Genomic DNA, 15,165 nt, shown 5'->3' on the forward strand with positions numbered 1-15,165 from the left:
CCCTGGAGAACAGTTTAAGTAGCTGTAATATGCACTAGGGTAATTCATGTAAATCCTATGTTTGAAGCTTTACTATGACGAACAAATAATCTTGCTTTGATCTAATTTTAGACTATTAATAAATAAATCAATCAATAAACAACACACACACACACACACACACACAAAAAAAACACACACACACAAAAATCCACACAAAAGTAAACTGGTTTTAAAAGCCAAATTATAAATCCTGCAGACATAAAAATAAGTTAAAAGAAATAAAGATACCCACGAAAAGCTGTCACTTCCTACTGTGAAATGTATGTGAGCATTGGATATCTGTTATATTTCTGGTTGAACAAGCTATGCTATGTACAATTATAAATTTAGTGAAAAACAAAACAAACAAAAAAAACATTAGTTTCATGGATTTGGGAAGATTTTTCAAGTTGCTTACTGATCAAATACAAATCTCGTCGGGAATTTCGTCAGGAAAATGTCTTAGTAAATAGTTTTTATCTCTGCTCATGTGTTCTACTTAATTGTTTTGTTTCTCATTTCTTTCCCACATTCCACTTGGGGGTTGTGAAGATTTGAGTGAAGGACTCTTTGGTGCTGCTTTGCTACCTGTTGGACTAAAGGACAACACCATGAAATCACAGAGAGAGACACAAGAACATATCATACCTTCTATTTCTAAGCAGAAACCAAAATCCCTATGCATTCAGTTCTGGGTACATGTTCACAGTGTACAGCAGTCCTCAGGTCAGACATTTTAAGTTTTCTTTCACTTCCATTTCAAACTGAACACGGCATGTTGGCAGCTGAAAATTCTTGTATGTGAACCAAGTAAATGAGACGTATATCTTTAGTGTTACATTTTGTTAGATATGCCACTGCATTTCATTGGTCTGTCTTTCTCTTTCTATATCACCATACAGGGATGTCAGTGACATTGTCATAGGTTTTCCAAACCAGGAGTGAGACAGCACAGACCTGTGCTTTATTTTTATTTTTATTTTTATTTTTATTTTTATTTTTATTTTTATTTTTATTTTTATTTTTATTTTTATTTTTATTTTTATTTTCATTTTTATTTTTATTTTCATTTTTTTAATTACTTTTTTTATTTTTTATTTTTAATAACAAACAGTAATTTCCAAACAGATATTAAAATACTTTAAGGTGAGTATTTTATAGTTTGCTCTTGAAGGCCTATGTCTTGATTTAAAGTAGTTAGCTTTCTCTGTTTATATTACGTATATACTCATTGTATACGTGAAAAATACACCTCAGCAATTATACTATCTAATCAACCTCTACCTGGTAACTAAAAAAAGATAATCGAAATATTTAATTCTTTTTTTTTTTTTTTTTTTTTTTTTAACTTAATTCCATTCGAAAAAATAGTGGGATAATTTTTCAATTCAGCTCACTATGTTTTATGCATAAGTTATAGCAGTAAATCATGATTCATGTTTACATCTTAAAAATAATATTCTGGATGAACTAGCAACTTAAAGATTTATTGCTTTTGAATTTGTCCTTTGCAAGAAATTCCTCTCTTTAAATAAATTGCAATCTTTCTTTTCAACAAGAACTCCTTGAATTGCAGACATTCTAGCCATATTAATGCTCTTCTGTATTATATATGCATTGTGTAGATGTTTTGCTCTGCTTAGTAGTACTTTTTAACTGCTTAAGTAACAGTTACATTCAAGTTAAATCATCAGTCTAGAATTATATGCTCTCAGTATGTTACATAGTACATTCCAGATTTAGAATTTACTCTGTTGTCATGTTTATAGTGCTAATCTGTAGGTTGATATGCAACTTTGGTGAGTCAGAGAAATACTGTAGATCTAGGAAGATTACTAACAGAACTAAAGTGAAGTCACTGATGGGCGTATAAGAATGAACACAAGAATATCAGAATTTGTTAATGAACTTAAGACCCCAAGTCCATTTCCCGAATAAGCATCTATTATTGCATGAAAAGTAATTTCTTTAATGACACTTCTGACTGCTGCCCTGTTTAATAGTAACCCAGGAAGTCACACATAACTGCTTCCTTTCAGGGAAGTTGTTTTGCTGAAGGGAGAAAAATAACTCAGGCAGAAGTGAAGAAACAAGCAAAGAACAAAGTGCTTACCATCAAATTCTGAGCTAGGGTACAAAATAGCCTGACAGAAGCCTAAGTAATGATATAATTCAGCCCTCTAGCATGCAGGTGTGTCTGTTCTATCATCTAGAGGACATGCAAATCACTAACAAATGCAAAGAAGGAGCTGATGTTAGAAGATTAGTAACATGCACCTGCAATTTAGAAGGCAAATCAAGGCCTTAGAACGGTAGGCAAAATATATTGTTATAAAAACAGTTCGCTCTAGAAATTAGGAAACAGATGCATATAAGACAGTAATTTAGTCCTTCTCTTTTAATATTTTACAAATATTTAGTTTTTTATATATATATATATATGTATGTATGTATATATATTAACCCATGCAAAGGTTTATAAACAATCTGAAATGTTTATAATATAAAGATGCCAGGACAGTTTTGCTATGGGAGAGAAATGGCATAATATCAATAGACAGGACTGAGTATTTGGATTCTTTTCCTTTTGGTTTACATTTCAGATTTGGAAATGTCAGAACTACTTACAGCAAACTAAATGTTGATATTGCTTCATATTTTCATCCTTTTTCTGTAAGATTAATTATTTTACAGCCATTTTAGACAATATTTGTTTGCTTTTGTTTGTATGAAAGTGCATTTACAAATAAAGAGGAACCAGAGACTGAGACTAGGAAATTGCTTTCCTACCACCAAATAAGCTCTTTTCAGAATGTCAAGTTAAAAGGCCAATATCTAAGATAGGATCTTGTTTCTATAATCCTTTGTATGAGTAACTCTTGACTGCAAGTGAGATGGTTTCATGATTTAATGTTAATTTAATATCAAGAAAAGCTGAAGAATTTGGCTTATATTTAAAAATGCTAACTGAAAAAAAGCGCAGTGCGGATTTTATCATATAGTTACTTATTTATTTTCTGAACGTCCACTTGCTGCAAATTCCAGCAATGCAGCAGTTGTCACAACTTTGACAAAGCACTCTACCAGTGCTTTCCAAGTGACTATATTTTGTGATTTGGAATATAAATAAATACATATATATATGTAATATGTATAATGAAGTGAGGTGGATGATAAGTTTGATCAATTAAGATTATTTGCTTAAGTTTCAATGTTGTGTACACAGAAGTTTTAATTTCACACCCAACTGTGGTTTGAGTAATGCAACCCAACCCGAGTGTCAGATTTTCTAAATTTTTATCTATCTATCTATCTATCTATCTATCTATCTATCTATCTATCATCTATCTATCTATCTATCTATCTATCTATTTATTTTATAGCTGAGAAGATTATGTTAGGTATTACAGAAAAGCCATAGTCATCTCATCCTCTAGTCTTTTGAGGTGTTAGACTTGTGTGCTCTCAAGTTTTATGTTTATTCATGTGAAATAGATAACTAGCTTTGTACAATAAAGAAAACATTGCATCTCTTTTTAGCAAAAGATAGGCAACTGAACAGTATTTCAAGGTATTTCCCCTTGTCCTATCATCTCCCTCAACCACCTGGTCATGCTGCTTTTGATGCAGCGCAGGATATGGTTGGCCTTCCAGGCTGCAAGGGCACATTCCTGGCTTATGCTCAACTTCCCATTCACCATTATTCCCAGGTCACTTTTGACTTCCTCCTTACATCCCTCAGATAGTCCTGGTAGTGGTTGCTTTGACCCAGGTGCAAGACCTTGCACTTGGATTTGTTGAATCTCATGAGACTCACCTGGGCCCACTCTTCAAGCCTGTCTAGGTCTCTCTGGATGGCATTCCATTCCTTGGGCATCGCAACCATACCACACATCTTGGTGTCATCTGCAAATTTACTGAGGGCATGTACAACCCACTGTCAGTGTCACTGATGAAGATAATAAAAAGTATCAATCCCAGCATTGACTCGACTCATCACTTAACTTCATCCAGACGTTGAGCCATTGACAACCAAATTCATATAGACAAGCAAATTGATTTCTTCTGTTAGAGGACTTGTCAGTTTGCAATGGACTAATACTTGAAGCAATCAGTAATATAGTGAAGTTAACCAGTGATACACAGACAGATGTCTGAAGTAGTGAACTGGGCATGGGACGTGTTTTTTCTATAGTATCATGCAAGTCTGTTATTTTAAAGAGCCTGCCATACGATAGCAAGTACTTGATGTTTGTGATTTGCCCTTTACAGAGTCTACCTTTATTTTGTCCGTAAAATTACTATACAGTGTATTTTTTCACAATGCTACAAATACTGAAAAATAATGAAAAAATGCGGAATTTATTTTAGTTATCCTAAAAACAGCCAATTTATTACAGCTAACATATAGAAAGTTATTCTTTCTGCGTTAATATATAAAGCAGAGCAAACAAGAAGATAGAAACTATCACAAGACTCTGTCCAGTGACATTTTAACTAACATAGACATGCAGCAATCTAAACTATGGCAGAAGAGCATTGTTTGATGGGCACCTTTATGTCATTGGCCTTTTGGAAAGGATGTCTTGATCTCTTTCAAACTCTGCCTCTGACTTTGTGTGACCTTTGGCAAGTCCCATTACTTGGGCGTGCAGCATACATAAAAATGAGTAAACTGTTACTTATTCTCTTGAGGTTTGTCTAGCTTAATTAGCGAAGTTTATAAATCTTTTTCAGACTTACAAATATGAAGTGCTAGAAGGACAAAGTTTTATTGCCACATTTCCCTTGGGAAATGAGTTTCTTAGAGCTGTGGGAGATAATTAGTTACATTTTGCAGGCTGTACTGCAGCTAAAACTGCCATTCAAGTAATCTCTTGTATTATACGAACAATAATTATCTTCAAAAATTTGTCAAGATCAGATTTGGGTTTTGGGTCACTTGGTCTTTTCCTGTCCTTCCACAACTTGGAACTGTTTACAATTTGCTCAATTTTGTTTATTTTCTAATGGTGACAAATTATCACCTTATTTTCAGATAACTGCTCATATTGAATAGATGGGAAATAAGTTCTGTCTAAAACTTCTGCTTTATTTAGGATTACCTTTCCCAAATCCTTGAACAACTGTAGTCCATATAAGCTATAAGCATTCTTTTAAAAATACATGTAATTTAAATAAAATATTTGGCTGTAGGTTTTCTTGGCTGATGGCATCAGCCCTACCTTGATCTCACAGCTGGCCATTTGAAAATGTACTCTTTCTTTGAATAGCCAATGAAAACTTTGTTCATTATTTCAAAAAAACATGAGACATCAGCCTCATTTAGTTTTATTTCAGAATCTGAACTTCCTGTGTGGCATCAATAGAGATATTAGCACACTTCTGAGAATGTATCTTAAATAACACTTTTTTTTTTTTTTTTTTTCTTTTCAAAACTCGATGTCATTTCACAGAATCAGAGAATTGCAGAGGTTTGACGGGACTTCTAGAGATCATCAAGTCCAATCCTGTGCTAAAGAAGGTTTCCTATAATAAATCACACAGGAATGTTCCAGAGGGGCCTGGAGGAGACTCCACAGTCTTTCTGGACAGCCTGTTCTAGTACTCCATAACTCTTCACAGCAAGTAAGCTTTGTTTCGTGTTTGTATGGAACATCCTGCATATCAGTTTCTGCCTGTTCCCCATGTTCTTTAGCTGCAGATTTGCATTCTGCTGTTTCTTTCTGAATCTCAGTCATTATGATCTGTGCACTGGGGAATTACACTAATTGCTCACAAATAAATAAATAAATAAATAAATAAATAAATTCCAATGAAATGACTACTATTTCTGTTAATGTTCCAGTCATGTGACATTATCAAATTTCTGTTATGTCAACTGTATTCTTAATCACAATGTAAGATGCTTCTGTTTACATTTCTTACATTAATAAATATTCATATATGGTGTTCATTAATTTGATTTACTACTTACTTTCTTCTTCTTCATTACAATGAATAATCCTCTCACCTTTTGTTCACAGCCCCTCTGCCAGGTGATTAAAAAGATAATAATTGTTCTGTGACCTAATTTAAAGTTTAAAGTTAGCAAGTCAATATGAAAAGGCTGTCTGTATTTAATTCTTCTTTTCTGAGGCAGTTATCAGTCAGCAAGCTCATGAAATTTCATCCTATAGAATCACAGAAACCTTAAAGTTTGAAGGGATGTCTGAAGGACATCTAGTCCAACTCCTCTACAACGAATGGCATCACCCACAGCTAGATTGTTGCCCAGGGTCTGATCCAGCCTCCTCTTGAATGTCTCCAGGGTGAGGGCATCAACCACATTACTGCACAACCTGTTCCAGTGCAACACCAGACTTATTGTAAAATATTTTTTCCTTATACCTAATCTAAATCTAGCCACTTTGAGCTTGAAAAAATATATAAACACAAATATCTGTGTGATCCTTGCATAGGGGCCATGCTAATTTTCTCTGTATCATTCCAATTTTAGTGCATGTGTTGCCAAAGTGAGAACAATGGTATAGGAAGTTTCTATTTGGAAATAATACCAACATTGTTAGGCCTAGGAAAACAAATATTAATGTTATCTATGCCTAGGGGATCCATTTCTAGTGGTATCAGTGTTGTCTCTGTAAATGAGAAGTATGGAACAGTAGCCTATATGAAAGGTAACCTGCAGTATACTTTTAGTAACAACCTCAGATTTGGTCTCCCTATACCTGCTGTTTCTTTCAAACTAGCCTATTGCTCATCAAAAAATTGGGCATCCTAATGAGCCTGGTGGAGAGATACAGACTATGCTTTGGGTCATATTACTTTAGGGAATTTTGTTGTGGACAAGAAGAATCCTGATAAAATATGCCCCAGTAGCAAGAAGTTTCTCTCACTCTCTTTCAGTAGTCCAAAACATGATGAAGAGGCACATCTTGAATTTTTAATTAAATTTCCAACACTCGGAAAGTTCATAAAGAGAAGGATGAGTGCAGTACCACCTATATGATGCTTGCATGTGACTCTTGAGCCGGCAGGGAAGAAGACCGGTGTGGATGAATAAGGAGCTTGAGGCTCCGGGAGAAAAAGAGAATCTACCGCCTGTGGAATGAGGGACAGGCAACTCAGAATGAATACAAAGAAACTGTTAAGAGGTGTAGAGGGAAGATCAGGAAAGCAAAAGCCCAGCTTGAATTTAACCTGACCACTGTGGTGAAAAGGAACAAGAAATTCTTCTATAAATACATTAACAGTAAGATGAGGACAAAGGAGAATATCCACTCTTTGCTTGATGAGGCTGGGAATGTGACCACTGAGGATAAGGAAAAGGCGGAGGTTCTGAATGCCTTCTTTACGTCTGTCTTTAAAAGACAGACCAGTTATCCTCAGGGTACTCCTCTCTCTGACCTGGTAGTCTTGATTGGGAAGCAGACTAACTCCCCTGTGATTCTGGAAGAAATGGTTAGAGACTTATTACTCCAACTGGACCGCCACAAGTTCATGGGGCCAGATGAGATCCACCCGAGGATGCTGAGGGAACTGGTGGAGGTGATAGCCAAGCCACTTTCCATCAGCACTCCTTGTTGACTGGTGAGGTCCCAGAAGACTGGAGACTTGCCAAAGTGACTCCCATTTACAAGAAAGATTGTAAGGAGGATTCAAAGAACAATAGGCCTGTTAGCCTGACCTTGGTGCCAGGGAAGGTTATGGAACGAATTGTCTTGAGGGAGATCATGCATCACGTGCGGGATGACCAGGGGATTAGACCTAACCAGCATGGGTTCATGAAGGGCAGGTCCTGTTTGACCAACCTGATCTACTTCTATGATCTAGTGACCCATCTAGTGGATGAAGGAAAGGCTGCTGATGTGGTCTACCTAGACTTCAGCACAGCATTTGACACTGTCTCCCACAGTATTCTCCTAGAAAAGCTGGCAGCCTGTGGCTTGGACTGGTACACTCTTGGCTGGGTAAGGAGCTGGCTGGAGGGTTGGGCTCAGAGAGTGGTGGTGAATGGAGTTAAATCCAGATGGCGACTGGTCATGAGCGATGTTCCCCAGAGGTCGGTGCTGGGGCCTGTCCTCTTCAATATCTTTATTGATGACCTGGATGAAGGCATCGAGTGCACCCTCAGTAAGTTTGCAGATGACACCAAATTGGCTGGGAGCATGAATCTGCCTGGGGATAGCAAGGTCCTACAGAGGGATCTGGACAGGCTGGAGAGCTGGGCTGAAGCCAATGGGATGAGGTTCAACAAGACCAAATGCCGCGTCCTGCACTTCAGCTACAACAACCCTGGGCGACACTATAGGTTTGGGGCGGAGTGGCTGGAAGACTGTAGAGGAAATGGACCTGGGGGCATTGATTGATGCTCAGCTGAACATGAGCCGACAGTGTGCCCAGGCGGCCAAGAAGGCCAATGGCATCCTGGCTTGCATCAAAAACAGTGTTACTAGCAGGAACAGGGAGGTGATTGTTCCTATGTACTCAGCACTGGTGAGGCCCCACCTTGAGTACTGTGTCCAGTTTTGGGCACCTCACTGCAAGAAAGACATCAAGGCTATGGAAAGTGTTCAAAGGAGGGCAACAAAGTTGGTGAGGGGTCTGGAGCAGAGGTCATATGAGGAGAGGCTGAAGGAGCTGGGAATGTTCAGCCTGGAGGAGGCTTAGGGGAGACCTTATTGCTCTCTATAACTTCCTGAAGGGAGGTTGTAGTGAGCTGGGGGTCGGCCTCTTCTCACGTGTCATTAGCGAAAGGACCAGAGGGAATGGTTTCAAGATACAGCAGGGGATATTCAAGCTGGACATTAGGAAGTATTACTTCTCAGAAAGGGTGGTGAGGCACTGGAATGGACTGCCCAGGGAGGTGGTGGAGTCACCGACCCCAGGGGTATTCAAGGAATGACTGGATGTTGTGTAGAGGGACATGGGGGAGCTATCAGTAATAGGTGATGATCTTTTAGGTCTTTTCCAACCTTGGTGATTCTATGATTCTATAAGATTTAGGATCTATGCAAAGAAGTATGTTCCTAACATTTTGCTTACTTTTTCTACTAAATATTCATTCATGCATCTCATCCTAGCAAGAGAAAATGAGAGGGGAGCAATTTGAAATGTTCTCATCTATCTTCTCTATAAATGTCTTTTCCTTGTTCTCTACACCTGGAAAGTATTAAATTCCATCTGAAAAGGGATCCACAGAGAAACAACTTAAGTTATAACATTGTGCTAACTCGTGTTTGTAAATGTTTCAGTCAAAAACTGGCAACATAGATGTTTGCACATTTTTGCTGAGAGATGATAAGTTACTGGCATCCTGAAGAGTAGCATATTGATAAGCATGCCCAGGCTGAACTAAGTAGTTCTTTATAAGGATAACCTAAATGGGAAGCAGCATAGTATGCATTCTTCCCCCATTTGCTTCAAGATTATCATCAATTCTTGACTATTCCAGTTAATCTTTTAGCACTTTCAACTTAAAGTTATTTCTGTCTTTCCTAGTTTTATTTGTTTCTTCCCCCCCCCCTCCTTTTTTTTTTGTGTTTCTTTCCCAAAAAAGGTGTTTTTAGTGCAACATTTATATAAAATTTTTATCCAAAGCAATAAGACAGTAAGTATAAAACATGAGCAAGTTATACTATGTTTTTGTTTGTTTGTTTGTTTGTTTTTGTTTTTGTTTTTGTTTTCTTTCTCTCTCTTTGTTTCTCTTAATCTGATGTTAAATGTCAGCAGCAGGTGATATTTGAATCACTTATGAACACTGACAAATGTTTTGAAGCTTGGTCTTTGAACATGTAGCTGAATACTGTTTTCTGTCTAAGCCTGTAAATATTATCAGTATTCACTTTCATTATCAGTATAGTCAGTGTTGAGAATTAAAGCAGATACTTTTATACATTTATTCCCCAAAATTCTTAATATAATCAAAAGTCTGTAGCTATAACAGGCTCTAAATTAGCTCCATACAGATTTTGACTTTAGTTGGTTAGGCTTTCATTGCAGCCCTTGACTGAAAACATCAAACTGAAATGTTTCAGGGCAATATGTTGAAATATATGTTGAAAAACATATTCTGGTGAAGGTCATATGTATATAGAGAGAGATATTTCTGCAAGATTAAACAGAGAGATACAGCCATTGATTTGTGAAGGTTATGTAAAGAAGGCAGAACTTGTTACAGTTCTCTGATTCTTTCTGTTCACAGAAGGATTTTGAACAAAAGTATGCAGTCTTTAGAGGAGAATCACAACTGCTAGTCAATAAGATAAACATCTTCCAGTTTATCCACAGCACCTCCTGATAAAGGTTTTATATTCTGATCAAAACAAATTACAATTGAATGTAAGATGGAGATACTCAAGAATAAATACTTATGGATAAATTATTCGCCAAATTTTATGAATCTTGAAATCAAACATATTAAATTCACCTTGTATGAACAATGTTAGTGCTTTAACAGTTTCAATTACTATTTTTCATTTCCCTGTCTTGTGCATTTTAATTTTCACCCTGATCTATGTTTTTCTTAAAAAAAAAAAAAAAAAAAAAAAAAAAAGAGTGAACAGTTCTTGCAACGTTTTATGAATTGAAATTGTCATTAAATCTCCCAGTAACTCCACCTGCTAAAAGAGAGAAGACTTACTCTCTTTGGAAGAGAGATTTTGTGTTGTCAAACACAGAAGAATAATAAAATATAGATAGAATCATTTATTTAAATTAAGTAATAGTAAAAAAAATTCCAGAAATTTCTATACAAACTGCAAGAAAACTAGATTTTAAGCTGATGCCCTCAGTTCTTTTTGAATAGTGGAGAAACATGTCTAAAATCAAAAGAGCAATCAAAGCTAAATGACAAACAGCAAAACCCTTTAACATAAAAAAAATAAGACATTCCAGACAATGAGACAAGCCCTTATTTTCAATGTAAAAGATTTGCTGGTGCATCTGGATACAATCACCTGTCTCTGGTATGGGATGAAGTCATTAACCATCTTCTGCAGAGCAGTGATAAATCAGTTCTCCTTTGTGAAATGAGAACATGAGCAAGAAATAGACTCCTCTCTCTTTCTCATTAGGAAAGATTCAACTCAGTTTTGTACTTTGAAGGCACAAGATGGCCTATCTATTAACACTGAAAGGGCTGACTGTGTGTCAAATATATGCAGGATGAAGCTCTCTCAGCTACTAAAGTTGCTCCAGCTTCCATGGAATATTCAATTATACTAAGGAAGATTAAAAACAAACAAGCAAACAACAAAAAACAACAAAACTTCCTTGTTTAGTCCATGCTGGTCACTCTGGGGATGGAGGAAACCGGGAAAAAGTTCAAGTTTAGCCTACCTGGTAAGAGCTTTCATTACCATAACTTCAGTGTTCCTAATTCATGTCTGGCTGTCATTGTGTTTATCTGGTAAGCATGTCCCGAAATCTCCCTGCTCAAGCTTCATAGGCAAGTGAACTTCTCTCTGAGAAATCTTGATATGGCTTTGATGTTAACGAAATACAGTTGATCTATTCCACATTATGGATTGCTGAATAGCAGATCTTCTGGAAAAACTTAAGCACACAGAAAGCATCCAGTACAAATGGTATGCATAAAGAATATATAAGAATTCAGAAATATATAAGAATTCAGAAATATTAGCAATGACTGACCTGGGATTTCAAAGGTCATTTTCAAACTGTACTCGGCACTGGTGAGGCCACACCTTGAGTACTACGTTCAATTTTGGCTCTCCTCATTACAAAAAAGGCATTGTGGCCCTGGAACATATCCAGAGAAGGACAACAAAACTCGAGTTCAGGTCTTATGAAGACTGACTCAGGGAGCTGGGATTGTTTAGTTTGGAGGAGTCTCAGGGCAGACCTCATTGCATTCAACTTCCTGAAGGGGGGCTGTGATGAGGAGGGGCTTGGCCTCTTCTCTCAGGCAACAAACGGGGCCCAAGGAAATGGCTGCAACTTGAATGGAGGAGATTTAGATTAGACATAAGGAAAACTTTTTCTCTCAGAGAGTGGTCAGGCAGTGGAATGGCTGCCCAGGGAGGTGGTGGAATTGCCATCCCTGGCAGTGTTCAAGAGGCATCTGGATGAGGGGCTACAAGATATTGTTTATTGGCTTGAGGTAGCAACAGAAATAGGAGGATGGTTGGACTAGATCATCTTGAGGGTCCTTTCCAACCTTGTGATTCTATGATTCTATGAAACCATTATGAAATAAACCCCGATGTCCTTTACACTTCTTTCTCTGTTAAAAAAACAAACAGGGAAAAAAAAAAAAAAAAAACAACCAACAAACAAAAAAAAACCACAACAAAACAGTTCCAAGTTTTAATTGCATAAAAATATGTGCTTCTAACACTGGAATAAACAAAACAAAGCAAGCAAATGCTTTTAGCTACAAGAAATTCTAGTTCCAGGCCAAGCATTGCTCAGATCAAAAATCAATATTGTAAAAGGTACTTGTTAAAAATAAATTAAATGTGATAGCCACTTGGACTTGCTCTGAAATTTTTAATTCTATCATTTTTAACTCTTTACTACATCAGATGACTTCTATATAACAGAAATGTCTAACACTATTAAATCTTTGTTCATGATATTTTAGCTAATTTTATTATCTTGGATTTCAAGGAAAATCTCAATGTAAAGTTTTCAGAGTAGCTATAGATTGCTGTGGTAAAGGATGCTTTCTACTCAAAGGTTCAAGAATGTATAGTACTTGAGGACTTGTTTCAAATACCAACAAAATAACATCACATTTCAGTAGTCAAGAGCAACTTCGTATTCCCCATTAACACACAAATGTGAAATATAAATTATTGCTGTATCTACTCTTGTTCTTTTTTTCTTTTTTTCTTTCCCCATGAAGTACTTCAGATGTTTTTGTTCTACAACTTACTAAGATCGTTGTATTCCAAACAGAACTAGGAAAGTGAGGAAACCAATATATCATAATATAATTTTCTAAGAGCGGCTGATTCAAACAGTCTGCTGTCTCAGACTATCAGAAAACAATGAATGTTCAAGATTATTCAGAATACTAATGTGAATTTTGCCTTCTGTCCCCTTAGCTTTAATTAAAATTAAAAGTCTTTCATCCTCTTCATTATTTCAGCTTAAATAGTTTCTGACTGGCACATTGGATGACTTATTTTCCTTCCTAACTTTTACACATATGCCAGTCTAGTCAATAACCTAGACAGTAATTTTTCTTCAGAATAATTGCAAATCTAAAGAGCGTTGATAAATAGAAGGAACTGAGAATTTTCTCTGCTCCCAAGAACAACTTTTTCCTTCATTCATTCCATCTAGCTTAGAGAATATAGACTGTTGTGGAAAGCAGAATTGATGTATATATCCCCAATGATTATAGAATTTATGGAAACTGGGAATAAAAATGAATGTATTAGCTCTACACTTACAAACATATGATAGACTAACTCTACCATTGGACTAGACAGAATTAAGTGCTCCTCATTACTTCAATGTGCATTTAGATGTATGCAAAAATTTTACTCTATCATTTATTTTATTTCCAAAATCTGTTCCTCAGCAGGATCACATCATGTAACTATTATCAATTCTAGGATGAAATTTAGCTAATACGTAACATGCTAGGAGGCTTTCGTACAGCATTTGAATCCCACATAATTACTACAGATACATATAACAGGGAGGTTACCCATCAGACATTCTCCTTTGATTTTCAAGACTTTCACAGACCAGTCCCAAGGTAGACTGCTCTTTCTGGGATTGTTTTTTTTTTTTAAATAAGTACTCTGGAACTATAACCTCCACACTGACTCTTAACATGAGCTTACATAGCATGATGCATCATGAAAATATGTCATCTAAAACCAAATTTTAATTGCGGTGTTCTCTTCTTTAAGAGAGAACAGACCAAAAGTTGTAAGCATACCTTTGTTTTTCTTGTTTTCTCTTTCTTTTCTGTCTGCTCTCTCATACCATCAGGAGAACTCTTAAAGTAAAACCAGTTAATGACTCATAATTGCATATTCTTTAATACAGCTTTATAACAAAAATTAAAACCTTAATACTTCTGGAAATGTAGTAAAAGCTGGAGTTAAGCCATTAATTCATATTAAATTGGCCACTAGAAAATGAAATTCATATTTATCAATTAGGTGGCTTTGGAACAAAGCATTGGTCACAGTGTGAATAAAAAATGCTGAGTCATACTGAATCCAGAAAAGTTCATATATGTTACAAGATTGATATAGCAAGATCTTTATAGGTCTACCCCTCCTTCTATTTTATTGTGGGATGATTAATGAAATATGTATATTTGTACTTGTATTCTCCATGTTCTCCATTTTTCGGTATCTCAATGACATACATTCATCCTCTAAAAGAAGAAAAAGTAGAACGAGAAAAGTTATTTTTAATTTGAGTTCTTCATCCTTTCTTAAGGGTACTTCTCCTTTTTCATATTATATTGTAAAACAAATAATCTCATTAAAGTAAAAAAGCTGAACAAGGCTACAAGTTTTCGTTATAATATTTTTATCAGTTGCTTTTGTGTTTTTAAAGCTTCAATATAAGTGACTGTAGCTAAGTGAAACATTCAGCTCCTCAATAACAGCTTGAGAAAACCGCAAAACTGGAATTCACAGAAGTTATGCACTTATTCCCTCATTTTATAGTGAGATACTTATTAGGGACATTTTCATTTATAAAGCTTTTCTCCTCATCTGTTTTCACAACTACACCAAATTCATATGAAACGGAACAATGGTCAAAATTTTAAAAGCTGTCAGTCTGCAAAATCACCAGCCTCCACATATGGGCTGCCACTCTGCCAAGTCCATTCCTAAATGCCAGATTTAACAAGGAAGACATGCACATTATGCTACATTAGTTACTACTGATTTACTAATTATTTTGGCTAGCACTATTGATTCTTCCATCAAAATGAGTAAATTGGAGCAGACAAAGCTGTGAAAAAATTTCTCACTAATTACAAACAACCTCTAAACAACATCTCCATTGGGAATATTTGTTGCTAACAATTCAAAATCCCAAGTGAGGAAAAATGATTTCTATCTGTTCCTTACAGTTAGTGTCTTATTCTCTACTTGCTTACCCAAACTTTATGCCCTCACAAGGCCTCGGATCTTGTTT

The 15,165-nt window shown here is 36.0% G+C and overlaps 1 protein-coding gene and 1 non-coding gene across 12 annotated transcripts in view; both read right to left on the reverse strand.

Moving 5' to 3' along the window:
- The window catches only part of CNTN5 (contactin 5), a 538,457-nt gene that overhangs the window by 244,557 nt on the left and 278,735 nt on the right, over positions 1–15,165 (reverse strand). The window lies entirely within an intron of this gene.
- LOC116652801 (U6 spliceosomal RNA) lies at positions 6,442–6,546 on the reverse strand. The gene has a single exon (XR_004306021.1). It is a non-coding gene; the product is annotated as a U6 spliceosomal RNA (small nuclear RNA).

The sequence above is a fragment of the Coturnix japonica genome, chromosome 1, assembly GCF_054131305.1.
Source record: "Coturnix japonica strain WE chromosome 1, WE-NBRP24, whole genome shotgun sequence".
NCBI classification, from domain to species: domain Eukaryota; kingdom Metazoa; phylum Chordata; class Aves; order Galliformes; family Phasianidae; genus Coturnix; species Coturnix japonica.